Raw genomic sequence first — 19,228 nt, 5'->3', positions numbered from 1 at the left:
TGCAGAATCACGCAGCTGATGCGCTTTCTCGTTCCCGTATGCAGGCCTTCTGGGGTTTTCTGCCCACAGCGGACCCGGTGGCGGCACCATTTCCCGAAGCTCTCTGGTCTCTCGGTGCCCCGGACTACAAGACCTCGTGGGAGAGAGTCTAGCACCCAGGACAAGGAAGGCATACGAAGGGGCGTTCCGTTTCTACTGGTCCTTTTTGGGTTCTGCTGGGGGGGAGCTTTGGGGCCAAGAAGAGTATGTCCTGAAATTTTTGTTATCATTACATCAGGCAGGCAAATCAGTAGCTACGGCCCATAGGCACCGGGCCGCCATTTCCTTCATGGCACGGGCTCATGGTATCCAGGACCCCACAGCGTCTTTTGTGGTACAGAAAGCGCTGCGTGGGTGGCAACGCCTCAAGGGTCGCAGAGTGGATGAAAGGCACCCGATAGGTCTGGAAAGGTTGGGCCTGTTGCTGTCCGTACTACCTGCAACGTGTTCATCTCAATCAGAGACAGTGCTATTCCGGGCCGCTTTTGCATTAGCATTCCATGGGGCTATGCGGGTTAGTGAACTGGTAGCAAAGAACAGGCAGGATACGGGGGGGAGGTCTGTGCCGAGAGCACATACAGACTAAGGGGGAGACGATGGTGGTCTCGTTTGCCAGGTCCAAGACCGATCAGGGAGCGATCGGGGACAGTGTAGTAGTCCAGCGGATACCCGGATCTCCCATGTGCCCGGTTGCATGCGTTGAGGAGTATTTGGCGCAAAGGGCGGCATCATGGGGGGGGACCTTGCTGAGGCACGCCGACGCCACCCCACTGACTAGGTTTCAGTTCCAGCGGGTGCTTGCAATGGCGATTACAGCCGCGGGCTTGAACCCGTGCGAGTTTGGGACCCATTCCTTCCGGATAAGGGCTGCTACAGAGGCTACAGCCAGGGGTCTGAGTGTTGAAAAAGTGAAACAGTTGGGGCGTTGGTCCTCGAATTGTTACAAAAGGTATGTGCGGTTGCACATGTTGTGAAGCTGATATCATGCACTCACGCTTCTTGTTTTTTTGTTTGGTTTACAGTTTCGCAAGCTTACGAGGCGGGGCGGACTGTGCAGTCGACCCGACACCTGGGAACCAGCGGTCAAAGACCACCGGCTGAGGAGAGAGTGGTGTGGGTCTTGGGCCACTCATACGTGAGGCGTGCCGCAGACGTATTCAAAGCAGGTGACATGATTCACATGGCTGGGGAATACGGGTACAGGGTGACCTTCTACGGAAGGGGCAGGCTCTGTATTGACCAGTTTCAAACTTTTATGGAGGGTTTGTTAGGGCGGACAAGGTCACCGCCATCTATAATCATAGTGCATCTTGGGGGCAATGATTTGGTGGCCACTGGTCGACGGGTACTTCTCGAGTTGATACTATCCACTGTAAGTTGGTTGGCGAGAAGGGTTCCGGGGTGCACGATTGCATGGTCCCATATGATTCCACGGAAGGTGTGGCGGGGGGGCTAATTCTGTGTCTGTTATAAATCAGTCAGTGAAGAAAGTGAATAACAAGGTTGGTAGACTGTTCCGTACAAGTACATTGCATTCGATTCCTCATGGGTTTATCAGGGGGGACCATATGTATATAGAAGATGGGGTCCATTTGTCCCGGGTGGGGAATTCTTTACTCATAGGAGACCTCGTAGCATGGTTAAAGAGTTTGCAGTCATGACCTTTAAATAGGAGTTTTGTGGGGGGTCCGGATAGCCGGTCAACTATCCGGCCTGTGGCGGTAAGGTCATGATCGGTGAGCAGTAATTGGAAGATCCCTAGAGGTGGGGGCGTCACCCATTACGGATGGGAGCGCCCGGGGGGAGGCGGCCATTGGCCCCTCAACGGGGAGGCGGTCCCCTCTAAGGATGGGGACGCCGAAAGGGAAGGCGGCCATAGGCCCCTCCCTGGGGAGGAGGGGCTGCAGGGCCTCTCCTGGGAATTTCCCGGGGCCAGGACATCTGCGACGGCAGATGTGGTAAGTTGTGTGGGGTGGGAGGGGGGTCTACGCTACCTTCTAGACACCTCACACGAGTCCTCGGATGACCACTAAGATGGCGTCGAGTTAACATGGGGCCCCCGTCAAGACAAGGGAAATTGGAAATAGGCACAAAGGTGTAGTCCTCTGTGCGACCGCCCCTCACAACTGAGGGGGGAGTTCTGGGTTAGGGATCTGACACCGGTTACGACCTTGCCGTTGGCCCGTAATGTTAGGATGTACAATTTCAATTTTAGAAATGCATTTGCAGGATGTTTAGTATCGGCTAGGAGAACCTTTGTATTAGAGATGTGTTAAGGTTAGCCAAGAACATCGTAATGTGGAAATGAAATTGTACATGATATGAAACTGTTATTTTAATGTTTTAATTTTGTTTCATATTTTAATAAATACGGCCGGGAGGGTAACTCCCTCCCGCCTTCCAAAAGTTCAGAACCGTTTCCGTATTCCCATTCTTGGGGATTGTGTTGAGAGGGGGTGGCGGGTATCTCAGCCATATGGAAAGGGGCGACCACTCGGTCCCCCCGAACGTATGGTGGAGTACCCCGATCCCCCCGGGAAGCCATTTTGGGCGGGAGGCGAGTCTCGGCTGGTATGCCCGAAGCGGCGTAGCCGGGGCGCGCCTTTTCCCGCCCAAGAGTGGGTTGTCCTAGACACCGAAGCCGCTAGCCACGCCCCGGAGGTGGATTGAAGGTGGGTCCACGCCCGCCCGAAGAAGGATAAAAGGAGCGACAAGCCAAGAAAGCATCCTCTTGTTCCTGTGCTCTGAAGCTGCACCTCCCCGTTGCACGTGAGCTCGAGACTGAACAAAGAGCCAATTTTGACCCACCCACCAGCCCCTGATGACAGCGAGTTGTTTGAATAAAGTCGTGTGACGTGGTATTGTTTTTTCTTACAGGTTGTTCTGAATAAAGTTGGTGATTTGATATGCAATAAAGTTGATAATCTTCATTTGCAACATGTTTATTCAAAAGTAGTTGCACCAGAGTTGAACAGTGATGTTCTGTAGGGTTTATACTTTGAATGCTTAAGTATAATTGTTTTTCTCCTCTTTAGCCTTAGATTGTCGTATTTATTTTTGGTCGGGCGGTAAGGTCATGATCGGTGAGCAGTAATTGGAAGATCCCTAGAGGTGGGGGCGTCACCCATTACGGATGGGAGCGCCCGGGGGGAGGCGGCCATTGGCCCCTCAACGGGGAGGCGGTCCCCTCTAAGGATGGGGACGCCGAAAGGGAAGGCGGCCATAGGCCCCTCCCTGGGGAGGAGGGGCTGCAGGGCCTCTCCTGGGAATTTCCCGGGGCCAGGACATCTGCGACGGCAGATGTGGTAAGTAGTGTGGGGTGGGAGGGGGGTCTACGCTACCTTCTAGACACCTCACACGAGTCCTCGGACGACCGCTAAGATGGCGTCGAGTTAACATGGGGCCCCCGTCAAGACAAGGGAAATTGGAAATAGGCACAAAGGTGTAGTCCTCTGTGCGACCGCCCCTCACAAGTGAGGGGGGAGTTCTGGGTTAGGGATCTGACACCGGTTACGACCTTGCCGTTGGCCCGTAATGTTAGGATGTACAATTTCAATTTTAGAAATGCATTTGCAGGATGTTTAGTATCGGCTAGGAGAACCTTTGTATTAGAGATGTGTTAAGGTTAGCCAAGAACATCGTAATGTGGAAATGAAATTGTACATGATATGAAACTGTTATTTTAATGTTTTAATTTTGTTTCATATTTTAATAAATACGGCCGGGAGGGTAACTCCCTCCCGCCTTCCAAAAGTTCAGAACCGTTTCCGTATTCCCATTCTTGGGGATTGTGTTGAGAGGGGGTGGCGGGTATCTCAGCCATATAGACCTTTACCAAACTGATTAGTTTCCCTATGCATAGCAAGTGTATCACTATTTGTATATAGGGGTCCCCTACTTTCCAAATTGTTACAGGTGTGATTTATACATAATTGCTACCTTTTCACCTTCATTAAAGGTCAGGTATGTGAATTAGGCATGAGCGGATTTTGCGGATTGGCAATCCGCGAATTTGCGGATTTGCGAACTCGCAATCCGCAAAATCCGCGAATTCCCGCGAATTTGCGGATTTTTTTTTTTTTTGTGTTCGCCCGTGTTTCTGCCAGTTCGCGAGGGTTTTTACAATTTCGCAATTTGCGAACTTACCTGTCGGGTCGCAAGTTTTGCGAACTTGTTGTTTCTACGTGTCCAACCTGTTTGGGACACTCTTCTTCATCACTGCCACTCTCTGTCACCACTGCCACTCTCTGACTACTCATGCCACCCTCTGGCCCACCCATGCCACCCTCTGTTTCATCACCACACCCTCTGGTTGTCCAGTGTACATTATTTTCGGCAAAGCAAAGCACACCTTCCCTGCCTCAAGTGACCTGAATTAATTTGGGGCTGATTAATGTGTCACAGAATATTTTTTTAGCTGGCACCTGCTTCCTTAGTGCGCCCTGATTAGTGATCTTTTGCACTTGCTAAGTGCTTTCATTGTTGCAAAATTAGTTACAACACCTGCCCTGCCCCAACTGACAATAATGAATTAGGGGCTGATTAATGGATTTTAACTTCCAGCCTGGCTCCTGCTTGTCTCCCTTAGCTGTAATTCATGACCTTTGTGGCATATGTGTAACTATTCTGAGGTTCAGAGCAGGGTCACATAATAGTTTCAACTGGCAACTGAACTCTGGAGGGGCCCCTCAGGAAGCACTACAGGAAATGGCTACTAATGATGTGCCTGAACTTTTGAACCTGGTAAGTAGTTACTTTCAGTTTTGCTTAGATCATATTTCTGCAATTTCGCACTTATTCGCGGGGCGCGAACTCACGCGAACAGTGCGAGCAGTGCGAGCAAAATCCGCTGCTCGCGGATTTGCGGATTTTGCAGGAAATTCGCAAATCTCGCGGATTGCGGATTTCCCGAAAATCCGCAAAATCCGCGAGCGGAACGGATTTTCCACCCATGCCTAATGTGAATCCGCATCTCCCTGGGATGATTCGGATCACAAGGTTGCGCACATTGTCGCGTGTCTCTAACTGTGTTTTTGCTAACATGTCTGTTTGCACTGAACGCAAAATTTCTGTGTGTGCTTGAGTCCAATTTGTTAGTTTGAAATCAGGTTTGATTCGTTTGTAGAGAGATTTAACCCTTTCTGCGTAATTCAGAACATAAGTTCTTCCAAAATTCAGGAAACCTAGAATTGACTGTAAGTTTTTCAACGTTTATGGAGGTTGGAGCAGCGCATATTTCTCTAGAAAGTTTGCTGCCAGGCTTTTGCCTTCACTCGATAATTTGTAGCCTAAGAATAGGACGTTGAGGTGGGCAATTCGTGATTTCTTAAAATTGAATTTGTACCCCTCAAAAGCGAACCCAAGTATTATGGTGTTCACTCTTTTCAAGTGCCTGTCCAAATCGTCATCTGTAAGATAGATGTCATCGGCATATGATAATACCTCATCATCGTACGTTTGTAGTAACTCTGTTACTCTGGCTGAAAATAACCCTGGACTATTATTGAATCCTTGAGGGAGAAGGCAACATTGTTGTTGTGTACCCATAATTGAGAAAGCGGTCAAATGCCTGCTTTCAGGTGCAATGTTTTGACAGAAAAACCCATTTGAAATATCTAATGTGGTTTTATATTTTTTCCGCACGATGTTATTCATCAGTGCTGCACTATGTGCATTTTGTACTGCAAATGTTTTGCAACTAGAGTTTAAATGTCTGTAATCTAAAACTAGACAATATGAATTGTCTGGATTGGATACAGGAAACAAAGGATTGTTCATTGACGAGGTACATGTTTCAATCACCCCTTGGTATTCAAGTTGATTTAAAATCTCCCTGACTTGTTTTTTAGCTTCTTGCTTAACTGGATACTGCCTCTGTGCAGTAGGTTGATTTTTTAACTGGATTTTATGGTGAGGAGAACCCTCATCCCATCCTGCGTGATTTTTGCGTAATGCTGGAGCTTGGGCAACAGCCCATTTTCTCGGCATATGTATATTTTTTGTGAATTGGAATGTGATTTGAGAAGGCGTGCATAATTACTTCCTCGCCATGTGGGCAATCCCTAACAAATTCAGGTGGCCAGTCTTGTTCAGCTAGAAGAATGCCATAGCCCTTAGAGAGCTTTTCCCAAAAGAGTGCTCTTATTTTTCTAGTTATGTCCCCCTCCATCCGGAGCGTTACTTCATATAACTTGTTGGGTACACTAACCCTGGTGTCGGCAGTTTCAACCTGAATGCATTCCTTCAAGTCCACTGTCTCCAGATGATCCATCAGGATCCTGCGAACTATGGTGACTTCTGCTGCGCTGTCTAGCATTGTCTGGGCCCACTCCCCATTCTTGAGTTGTGTCCTCAAGATCCTCTGCATGTCTGATCTTTATGCTTGCTACCTTCTCCTTGGTAAATTGAGTTTTCTTATTTTTTGGAACGTGCTGTTCTTCTTTGGACTTCACGCGTTCCTCTTTCTGTTCTGATCGTCCTCTCCTCTCGGATTTCTGCGAGGAAGTCTGAAAGGTACGAGAGGAACGAGTATCAGTATCTTGATATCTATCAGGTTTTCTTAGATTATCCCTATTTCTAAGGTTATACCTTTTTTCAGAGGGTTCCCGTTGGGGAGACCTACCTCCCCGCTGGGGAGATCTTCCTCTGGACTGAGAACGTTTCTCTTTAGGAGGTGTCTGTTTATTACTTTTCCACTTCTTCTTAGGAGTAGTGAGATTATTTTTAATAAACACCGTTTCAGGATTTTCTGTTAATTCGGGTTTTACTGGTTTCCCACCCAAACTATCTCTTCCTAGTTCTTCATATGATTTTTCAATAATTCTTGCAAGCTCATATGGTTTGTCTGTTATATCTGTTTCTTTTAACTTTTGGCGGATTGCCACGGATGCTGCTTCACCTTTTATGTTTGCTAATAATATAGCTGAGACCCGTTTGAAATCTTTCAGTAATTTCATACCCAGATTTAACCGCTTCAGCATGGCGCGAATTTTCGCGCTGTGCTGAAGATTAGAAAAATGGGCGTGGTCGTGACGGAACGGTTCCGTCATCGGCACAGCACAACCGACGCTGATGACGGAACCGTTCCGTCATGAGCGTCGAAGGGGTTAAGGCCGGTTCTGGACCGTATTCATTTTGAATCTGCCTCAGAACGTCTGGTATTACTGCCATGGACGGTACACCATGTGTTTTTGTGTAGATAGAAGCAAAGACTGTACCCCAAGTGTCACAGTCCTCCACATGTGGTGCTATCCCCATTGGTAAACAGATTGTCAGAATTCTGTGTTTCTCATGAGGTGTACTATCAAGGAATACTGCCTCAATTTGAGTAATTTTTTGTGCTAACCAAAACAGAATTTGTTCCCTTTTGGCAGGCAATTTTCCAATGACTGATTGTATAGTCTGTGGTGTAATTTTGTTTGTGTTCCCCTGGTGAGGGGTGTGCTGTGGAATTCTTACAGCAGGTTGTACTGTTAAGGTCCGCATAACATATTGAACCAATTGTCTATGTATTTTGATTAACTGTTTGAGCTGAGCTAACAGTTCTCGACCTGTCATGTTTTCAATGTCAGGATGTGGAGTATAGCTGGCTAGTACCAGCCATGTAGCTCCTGGTCTTTCTAGTGGACCGAGCCTGGTAATGTGATTTTGATGTTGTAGGGCGCCTTTAAACCAGAGCTGACGCACTTGGTAAGTTAATGGAATCTCAATGTCCTCGTAAGGAACATATTCCTCCGGAGGTTCCTATATTTTGTAGTAGTGGAACTCGTGTGTTCCTCCATCTGCTGGAGGAAAGTGAATCCATGAATAGAATACCTCTGTTTGCCGATATTCATGTGCCTCTATAACAAAGATTACTTTACCACCTCTCGATGATACCCCGTTATTTATGAGTTTGAAAGTTATAGTTTTTCTTACATTTACCGGAAGGATTATAACCTCTGTAGCAGATTTCTGTCATCTAAAACTGCTTGTGCTGCTGCTGCAGCTCTTACTCTTTCTCTCTCGTCGTCACTTTCTGACATTTTGTCGGTTGAAAGTTTGCTGAGCAAGTTTCAAGGAAACAAAGATTAGGTGCACAATATTTTGGAACACTGTATCCTTCAACTTTGAATAAACCAAAAAACTAATACATAGGATTTTTCGTCCTACTTAGTTCGGGCGGATATTAACCTTTTACCCACTCCAGACGTCTATTGGAGTTTTTACGGGAAAAAGGGGTCTGTGTGAAAAGCACGACTGAGTTACTCTAGCGTTAAATTATCGCCTTACCAAACGTTGGGCGCCATGTAGTGTAGTTCCTATATTCCCAATAGGCTCTGCGCATTGGAATAACATATACCATAGTTTAGACATAGGACTGAAGTCGACTAGGTCTGTATCGTATATATGAAACTTAATTGTGAGTGCCAGATAGCTCAGAGGTCACTAGAAACTCTCGAATTCACAAGAAGGGATTTGTTTCTGACAACCGCATAACCATGACAACTTTGTTTTAAAAGAATAAGAAATCAATCTCTAGAGTCGTGGAAACAATAGATAGCTATTTTACTCAGTCAATCGAGCATGCTTCGTTTCACCAGAGGTGCTGAGAAAATAGAGATGGGCGTTTTCAATAAAAATTATTTATTGAACAGTCTTCTTTCTCAAGCATAAGAAATGTACTGCTACAATTGTAATACTGGTTATAAAGTACAGAGTATATAATACGAACAGTATTATAAAGTAGTGCTGTAAAAGCATGATATGGTTTCTAAGCCATAAGTTGGTTTAAAACATATAAAATACATACAGTGATAAAATAATGGCTAAAAGTACTCAACTGGTGCTTCTAAAATACGCCTACCTGACCTAAGCCTAGCACAAGGGAAGAAGTAAGTGAGGAGTAGTTTAAGTTTAGTATTTTTCTGCCAAGAATCTAAGCAAGAATTCTCTAAGGGTCTAATCAGCTCCGTACCTTGGTTTAGAATGAAGGAGGTCTTATATCTCTCTCTCAGGACTCGATTTCCCAGCAACCTGCAAGGGTAGCCTGGAAACACTGGAGCTGGATTTCTCGGCAGGAGAAAAGACAGAGTCTCTCAGTGCGTCAGCTGGAGGTTCGGCTTCCTTCGGCACTTGCTGCTGCAGGGCGTCGGGCAAGTAGTTAGTCGATCTGCTCCAAACCACCATGTGTTTGTCTGGGCAAATCTAGGCATATTTATACTTTGAAGGTGCCAAGTTTGACGTGTGATTGGACTTAATAACGTCATCAAAGACTCAGTTCTATGAAAACTCCATGATTTCCTAGATAAATTAGTATTCAGGCAAGGGGAAGTCCCTAGCTGCTGAAGGCGGGTTTTTCTAAGAAATCGTTGTTGATTCTTGGAACTTAGTGGAAGTAGCCATGCCATATTTGGATTGCATAGGCTTAGTCTAAATATGGTCATGATTTCTATGCCTATATAAGGATTGGATAATGTATACCTATATAAGGGCATTGTTAGAACCGGCTGTCTCTAGTTGGCAGAGGTATACACTTCTGACAAATAGGGACACACCTTTTCTAGTCAGGGCAAGGGGATCACACCCTTCGATAACCCCTGCTCACCCCCTTGGTAGCTTGGCAGAGCAAAACAGGCTTATCTCAGAGGCTGTGTGTTAAGCAATTAGACCACATACAGTAATACAGTGAATACACTACAAATGGACACGACACAGTAGTATTATAAAAATAAGTATTTTTATATAAGGCTTAGCACAAGACCAAATAACGACAAAACTGTACACAATCGTAATAAATACTCGGGGAAGGAAAAAGGGATAGTTCAAAGGTAGGTTCTTCTTTAGCACAAAAGTCTTTAGTATCAAGCAAATCTTCTTCTTGGCAATACAGTTCTTAGCAACTGGGTAACCCACACGGGGGCTACACGACGTCGAGGCAAAGTTAATCCAAACGTTCGGCGTCGACCGCGAGGGGCGCTACGTCGAGCCCGGAGCCACACGGACTCCCAACAACACAGTACCTTTAGGAAAATGAAGCACACGATGATCAGTGGCGTCGAGCAATCCGGCGTCGCGTCTTCGGTGTCGATCAGGCCTCAGCAGGCGTCGGCGTCGATGATGCGGTTGCACAGAGTGAGCAGCGCTCACGGCGTCGAGAGGGCACACAGTTGATGCGATCAGCAGCGGGGCAGACACGAGGTCCTCTGGAGCTAGAGCCGTACTCCCACTCACTGGCATTGCTGCTGGCGTCGGTCGGGCCCGGCGGCCGGTCGTCGAGGAAGCGGGACACTGGGGCCGTTACCCACTATGTCGAGCTGGATTCGGCGACGTCCGTCGGCGTCGAGATTGCTGGTTCCTTCAGAGGTGCTGGATTCACGATTCCAGCGAATAGCACTTTAGCAGATGAAGTCCTTTAGCCCTGTGACTTCAGCAGGAGACTGGCACTCTTCCAGTCCTTGGAGATTTTCTTAGCAAGCGTGAGAGTACACACACAGTTCCTCTCTCCTGGTTCCTTGGCAAAAATAAAGAAGCACTGCAGGATTCCCCCAACAACAGCACACTGGCAGAAGGGGTAGGCAAGTCCTTAGATCAGCAGGCCTCTTGTCCTTGGTTACAGGGTTCCTTGTCAGAAGTGATCTAAATTCTTGGTTCAGGGGTCCTTCTCTTACACCCCTTTCCGGCTTTGATCCCTTTGTCCATGCCGGGGATTTCCCAACATCCGGGGTCTGTTGTGGGTGGAGCCAGGCAGAAGCACCTGGCCTATTCACTGAGCAGGGCTGGGTCCTCAGACGCCCAGCAGGAGGTGGAGCCAGCATTGACACTGGCAGGAGCAGAGCTATCGGCCTCCTGGCAGGAGGTGGGGCTAGGATCGTCCATGGCAGGCACAGAGCCATCAGCCGCTTGGCAGGAGGTGGAGCCAGCATTGTACCAGGCAGGGCAGGCTATCAACAACTACTCTCCCCCTACTCTCAACGCAAATGTCCCACTCATCCCACACTGACTCATCCAGACCTGTGGAGCCACCCAGCTCCTGTCACACACACGCAAGACCAGCAGAAACCAGATATGGTTAGACAAGAAAATAGACACTTTCTAAAAGTGCTATTTTCGAACCCAGAGTCCAAAAACCATCCACACCAATGGATGCGTAATTAAACCCCGAGTTCAGGGATACCAAACTCGACATTGCACCATGCTCCCCGAGCCAGCTAGGATCATAGCATTAATAATCCCGGCGGCCCATCCTAATCAATGGAGAGCAGGCTACCTCGCAATAGTGAAGAACGAAGATGGCGGTAATTCACTATCAGGACATGCCAACTTGGTCAGGCGTGTCCTACCTTATACTTACAATGCACCCGGCCCGTGGGCCTACCATAGGGGTGACTAACATGAAGCCAAGGGAAGGTTTGGGGGCTGGCAAGTAGGTATACTGGCGCAGCCTGCGTGACAGCACTAGGCTGCACGTGGGTCTCGCAATGACCGACCCGTAGACATTCTTTTACTGGGCCGCTCCTGTGGGTGGCACAACACGTGCTGCAAGCCCACGAGCGGCATTTGTATTTACAAGCCCCGGCACTCCTGGTGCACTAGACTAGGGACTGACAGTAAACCAAATAGGCCAAACATGGATACAATAGATACATCAATTTAACATAGGAAGCACTTGCCCTGTGGCACTGATCAGCAGTGACACCGCGCCCAAAGCATATACCAGCAAAACATCGTAAAACAGTGGAGGCAAAACAGAAAAAATGGAGGAGAGACTCAAGCCAATGATGTCAGGTCTAACACGCATGAATCGGGAAAATTTACACTAGGGTCCTAGATTCATTTACAACACAACAAAAACCTAAGATGATGATCAACCCTTGACAACCACCATATGTATTTAGCATTCAAGAGGAGAACTTGGAAACAATTCTCATGGAATTCAAGGGAGTGTTCAACGAGCAATTGGGATTCTTAAAGGACTTCGAACACCAGATTGTCCTGAAGAGTAATGCATACCCAGTGAATCAAAGGGTCAACAACATACGATTTCTGTCCGTGCTGACGTTATGACAACTCTAGAGAATGTGTGCCAGGACAGTATAATCGAACCAATCAATGCATCTGAGTGATTGTCGCCCATGGTTATTGCAAAGAAAAGGAATGGAAAGATCCGTTTGTGCAAAGACCTTCGTGAATTAAACTGCCACTTAGTAGTGAAATGGTGATGACGTTAGGTCAAGCAAAGATTTTGACTACACTAGACTTCAGCGCTGCATACCATCAAATACAATTACAAGATGAGTCAAAGAAATATAGAGCATTCATCACACCAGAAAGTGCATATCAATTCTGCAGGTTACCCTTCGGGTTGTGTTCAGCATCAGCTGTATTCCAGCACACAATGAATCAGTTGCTCAGCGGCATGGAAAGAGTTAGATCATTCCAGCATGATGTAGTGATTTACAGCAAAACGGAAGAAGAACACCTAGACATTTTGAGGAAGGTTCGTCAAAGGATTCAGGACAGTGGTCTCACATTGCAAAAGGACAAGTGCAACTTCCTAAAAGGAACTGTAGAGTACTTAGGTCACCTCATGGATGAAAATGGTGTACAACCCAAACCGTCATTGATATCTGCTATCTCCTGTTCACCGAATCCCAAAAATAAGGAGGAACTTGCATCTTTCTTAGGCATGAGTGGGTTCACTCCAAATTCATACAACATTATGCAGCCAAGGTCAAACCTCTTAGAAAAATGATAAAGATTGGTTGCAGAATTCATTTGGGATGAAAAATGCAAACAGAGTATAAAAACCATAAAGAAGGAAATTTAAGCAAGCACCATCACTCCAGTTGAGAAGTTGCAAAGCACTGTAACCACAGATGCCAGCCAGATCAGGTTGTAGGCTGTGCTCAGCCAAAGGACTGAGAAAGGGGAGAAAATCATCGCATTCACATTCAGGAAGTTCAGGGACACAGAGACAAAATACTCAGTGATTGAGCACAAATTATTGGCTTGTGTTTGGGTTGTTACAAAGTTTAAAAGTTTTTTGTGGGGCTAGGAATTTACCATCCACACCGATCACAAACCGTTGGTCAGTATACTTGAAGGAAAGGGTTCCAGCCGACCTTCGCCATGAATAGCGAAGTTGGCATGCAAATTGCAGGAGTATCAATTCAGGATGGAATACATTCCATGCAGATTTGTGAAGTGTCCCCTGTGAGGATTAATCTGAGTGTGACGAGGGCGATCTACTTGTTGCATGTTTGTTTGAAGGTCACAAGTCCAATGGTATCATTACTAAGTCAGAATGGTTGGAAGTGATAAAAGATGACAGTGTTGGAAGGAATTAAAAGATACATGATCAAAGGTTGCCACGTGAAAGGGCACTTGATTAGACACTCAGACCCTACTGGAAAATTAAGGAAGATATTGGTGTTGTTGAAGATGTCATTCTCCGGGGTAAGACTTTGTGAGCACCAGTATCCATGAGGAACATGTTGGTGACTTTAGCCCACCAAGGATATGTAGGGATGACAGGCACCAAACAGAGCTTGATGGAAAGGTACTGGTGGCCCTCCATGGATCGTGCAACATTGATGTATTTGACACTCACTGTTCAGTTTGCGCTGAATCTGATAAAACCATGACGACGGACCATTGCTCCATGACCTCTGTTGAACTACCAGGGGGTCCATGGATCAAAGTCGGCATCAACTTCATTGGACCTATGAATGCTTTGAATCTAGAGATACGCTATGCCATACTGTTAATTGATGACTTCAGCAAGTGGGTGGAAATCAAATTTGTGTCTCAACCCACCACGCGTGAAGTAATTGACTTCTTGAAGGAATTGTTTTGCAGGAAAGGTTTCCATCATCAGCTCGTCACTGACAATGGAGTGCAGTTTGTATCCTCCGGGTTAGTCTTGTTCCTAAAAAAGAATTGCTTAGAACATGTGAGGTCCTCTCTATACAACCCGCAAAGCAATGGCAAAGTAGAACAGGCCAATCACTTGATTAAAGAAACTATCCAAATGGCCTTAAAATCACACATTCCAGTCGAGGCAGGACCCTCCCCCCCCCCACAATACCACTGGTAGAACCTCATTTGAAGTAATCAGGGGAGGGGTAGAGCAGTGATTACACGTTTGCAACCACATTGATCTCAAATCTTCGCAGCATCTCCCGCCTATTTTTTTTAGCAAAGTTCTGGAAAAACATGTTAATAAACATCTATTTGACCATATAGAATCAGCTGGCTAACTGGATCCATCCCAATCGGGCTTACGGACAAAAAAAACATAGCACAGAAACAGCCCTGGAGGCCGTTACTGATAATATCAGGCTCGCACTAGATAATGGCCAACCTACCCTCCTGGTGCTATTAGATTTTTCCGCCGCATTCGATACGGTCAATCACCAGACTTTGCTCAGGAGATTAAAGGAAGCCGGGATTGGAGGAGTGGCACTGCAGACAGTTAATGGGACTGTACTGTTCCTGCACGGAAGAACTGACCAAGGGAGAGCCAAAGGGCTCATGTTTAAGCCCGACCATGTTTAACATCTACATTGCCCCCTTGGCATCACTACTGAGAAACTACGGGTTCATCCCGATATCTTATGCAGATGACACCCAACTTACCTTCTCCTTCAGCAAGACCTCTCAAACGGCCCAAGGTTCCTTCTCTTCCAGCATGCTGCCTATCTCACAGTGGATGAGAAAAAACTTCTTACAGCTGAATGCCTTAAAAACTGAAATTATGCCTTTTGGAGTGGCCCCTCTATTGTGGACACCAGACTGGTGGCCTATAGAGCTAGGAACAGCTCCAGCACCAAAATCAGTGGCAAAGAACCTAGCGGTGCGTCTTGAACAGCCTTTAACCATGAAAGTGCATGTAACATACACTGCTCATGCTTTCATGTGTTGGGCCTGCTGAGAAGAGTCTTTCCTTATCTTCCCGACTCCTTGCTAAAGACCCTCATCCAAACCCTAGTGTTGAGTAAATTAACTTACTGTAATGCCTTATTGATAGCGGCTAACGAGTCCTCTCTGAACCGCCTGTAGGTGGTAGAAAACACTGCAGCAGTCTAAAACAGCCCTCACAGATCAGCCTCTCTTCCTCTTTTACTACAACTCCACTGGTTACAAGAGCTTAAATGAGTGAAGTTCAAGATCTGTTGTCTGACGCACAAGGCAATATGGGGTAATTGACCTTACTACCTGGCGGAGAGGCTCCATCAATACACCACCCAAAAGGACCTTCGATGGGGCTTAAAATCACTGCTCAAGATTCCCAGGGTTAAGAAAGCAATGATAGGAGGAAAGGCCTTTTCATATCAAATGCCCTCCCTATGGAACCAACTTCCCATAGCTTTAAGACAATGTACAGACCACTTGAAATTTAGGAAGGCTTTGAAAACTGCCCTCTTCTAGACCAGAGCCACAAGCGCTGAGATACCCCTTAGGGGGTGATTGAAGCACTATATAAACACACAAACTAAACCAAACTAAATTGGTCATTGGCTTGGAAAAAATGGGAAAACAAGAACTACAAAGAAAATGAGAGCAGGATGAGAAGTCTGGTGGACAAACGCCAGAAGCACATGCACATTAATTACGATACAAGAAATGCAGTGAAAGAGATGTCTGTGAAGGCAGGTGATGTGGAGAGAGTGAAGTATCCTAGGAAAGGAGCTAACATGAGCAAGAACAGCGAAGCTAGGCGTATGGTCAAAACTAAGGGCACTGCCGTCCTCCTTGACAATGGCCAGTGGTGGAATGGTTCAAAAGTTGCTAGAAGCAGGATCCCCGAGCAGGCCTTGCGAATTACAGAACGAAGTTCTGGCATCCCTAGCAAAGGCATGCATAGATGAAGTGTGTGGAGCTTGCCCAGATTCTGCGTCTGCTAGCGATTTCTCCTATGTGTCACCTCCTGGGCTGGCAACTGGTCCGGTTGAAACGGTTCGGGACAAGAGAACAATTGTTCCGCCCATAAGATTTAAGGATTATACAATGTATTAGTTCACCTTTAAGAAAAGTAAATGTATTTCCTCTGCTTGTTTGGAAACTGTGTAATCCCATTGTTATCTTAAAAAAGGGGAGAAGATGTAATATGCTGTCATAATTTACCCTTGACTGTGTCCCTTCCCCGCTCCCATCCTACCTATTGTGTCTGTGCACGTGGTTCCCAGCGCGCTGTTGGAACGTTCATGCGGGAGCGGGAGGGAGCCATTAGTTAACGGCATTCTGAGCTACAGAAATCTAAAGAAGGTCGCATGTCCAACCTCCGCCTGTCGCCTCTTTACCACACACCACAAAGGTGACACGCTTGCGACCCCTCTGCAGACCCGCTGTCCTTTGCGACAGGAGCTGCTGCCCTGAGGATCAAAGATGCTCTGCCAGACTGTACTTACCAGCCGCCTCTCTTCTGTGTACTGTTGAATTTCCCAGGACTGACATCCGAAAATAACACTCACCGCAGGATGAAAGAAGCTAAAGAGAAGCACATGTACAATGGAAAGAAGGTCTAAGCAGGCCCAGCCTCCCAAGCCCAGGAAGGTGATGGACGTTAAAGATATAGGTGTGCCTTAAAAAAATTAGAAAGGTATTGTTTGGTTCTGTTTGCTTTAGAGAAGATGTAGACTCTTCTCAACCTTTGCAAAATCAGATGACTCTGCTCCTGTGAAAGGCAGAAGGCTTGCCTGAGAAGGAATGTTTCGCAGCTCCAAGTCCCCAGGTCAGGGCAGTGTCTCAGCGAGCACACGTGAGTTGTGTGCTGCAACGCGACTGGCAAGATATTATGCTTTTTTTGTCTGCATACAGAGTGACCGTAAACATGAATTGCTGTTTTTCTTTTTAAATCAATTCAAGCATTCAGAGATTACCTTCAAGTGAATGCAGAGGGACAAAAAAGCACACCTTGCGGGGCGTGGCTGCGATGATGGGAGCTGAAGTATGCAGCGTCTCACGCTGTAGTCTGGCGTGCCTTGGGGGTGTTTCTGTGCTTGCAGGAGTAGTGGCGCCTTTGTTTAAAGCTAAATGTGAGCAGGAAGGCATTTTTCTCTTACCGAACACCACAACCAAAACCATTGCTGACCTGACTGGGGGGGGCTTATTGTTGGAATGCAGCTGTGCATTGGCTCTGGATATTGAGACGCTGAAGAGGGCAGGTGTGTCGCTGAATGGCATTCCGCCACTGGCTTCTTGCCTCTCATTTCTATAGGGTCAATATGTCTGGTTTTCAGTGTGAAGAGTGCCTGCAGTCACTATGTCATGGGTGACAAGGCAGGTGCACATGTCCTGTATTGTAGGTTCATATCGTGAGCGCCCCTCATAGATGTGTGTGTTTGACACGTGTACCTGCGATGCTGCTGACTAAGATATGACGATGCTCTGAGCTTTTTATGAGTCCAAACTTTGTGCGAAGGTGTTGTGATATTTTTGCTGGGTTTGAGAGGAAATGTAGCGCATACACAACACGGGTGTGGGCGGTAGGGGGTTCACTGCGTACCGTTAAACTAACTGAGAAGGGGAGGCTGTGTCCGGAGGGACAAGAGAGAGGACAGCGTAGATGTGTCAGACGCACAGGTGAGAAAAACACACATCTTCCCACCAGCTGCCGCCTGCCGGAAGCTAATATCAGAAACTTCTTCACTTGTTGCTCAGCGTCATTATTTGTGAGACAATTCTTGAACGATAAATCTGCTGTTGTGCTTTCTGTGTAAACTATTGGTTAAATAAAATTCACACATGTGCATAATCTACATTGTCCATCCTAGGTTATGTAGTTTGCTCTTAAGTACAGATATGGAAAGAGGAGCAAGTGTGGTTGAGAGCCAGAAAGAGCAAATATGATTCACAAAACACAGGAATGGAAAACTCACAAGTTAAGGAGGTACACGCAGGCAGCTGATCCAGTCAGTGCATGTTTTTCTACATTTAGGCGTCCCACCCTGTAGACTCGGGTGCCATGGGAGTGCTCATGGGCTTGCAGGAGTAGCATCGCCTTAGTGCCAATATCGGCAACACTCCCGATACCATATGCAGCAATATCATCAGTAAATAAACCACACAACACATTGTTTGTTGAGAAAAGTGCTACAGGTCTATTTGCCTAACAAATATGCCAACATGCTGGGGTATCTTACGGGCGATCCAAGGACAGGCAAGCCCCCCTACGCCGTCTGCCCGCCTGATGAGCCAAGTTACACCGTGGCTGTCGCCAATCGGTGCTTACCAATTTTTGGAGAGACCAACCCTCCCAGCAGTGGACCGCCAGTCCACGCCCTTACTCATGCCCACAAAGGGGGGGGCAGAGCTTTCCAGGAAGCCCCCGGTTGCTCAGGCACATAACCACCCATAGGACTAACGGGGCCCTGTCACTCTTCCAGGGAACAACGCTAGGACATCCCTGGGTACACTTGGCTTTTGCACCCTTGTTGTGCTCCTGCAGAGGGTACCTGTCTGTACCTTACAGCCTCTGTGTCACCCTCCGCCACAGCTCAGGTGTGGCCACCATCACAACCAGGGCCCCCCACCAAAGTAGGCATTCTTACCTACATCCTGATGATTCGAGGGCCTGTCCCAGGTCCCGCAAAACAAGTCCAAGCCCGTACTGGACTGGAGACCAGCATGCCCCTTCTAGACAGGTGCCCCAAACCTTTTAAAACTCCCTGTGGACTTTAGCATGTGGCCATGCCTGATAAAACCAAACCACTCTGTTCAGGCACCCTACACCTGGCACTCATTACTCTCCTGTGTGAGTTTTTCACTGTAACCCCTGGCTGGGCCCCTCCGCTACTACATTGGGTATCTCTGACCATCAAACTCACATGCCCCCCAATGGTTGCATAACTTACTGCAGGAGGAATTCAATTCAGGCAGCCTGACCCTCCTACCCTGAAAGGTCTAATAATTGCTTCCCAGGTGGCAGACCACAGTGATGGGAGGGGAGACACCCCCCCCCCCCCTGCCCGTGTCGCTGCATCTACGGGAGCTGTTCTAGTGCCTGCACAATAACACTACCCTTCTCCAGGGTGGCTTATGGCCGGCCGTACCCTTAGACGCCTTGGGATTCCCATCGCCCAACCTGCAAGCATGTCCTGCCGAGTCTGACACTCGAAGGGAGACCCAGTATCTGGGGCACTCGCCTCGCCCAGCCCTTCAGTGCTGCCCTGAAAAGGATCGACCTGCCCCCCCCCCCATTTAGTAT

Source organism: Lissotriton vulgaris, chromosome 3_1 (genome assembly GCF_964263255.1).
Source record: "Lissotriton vulgaris chromosome 3_1, aLisVul1.2, whole genome shotgun sequence".
In the NCBI taxonomy this organism is placed as follows: Eukaryota; Metazoa; Chordata; class Amphibia; order Caudata; family Salamandridae; genus Lissotriton; species Lissotriton vulgaris.
Note: the sequence above shows the minus strand (reverse complement) of the source record.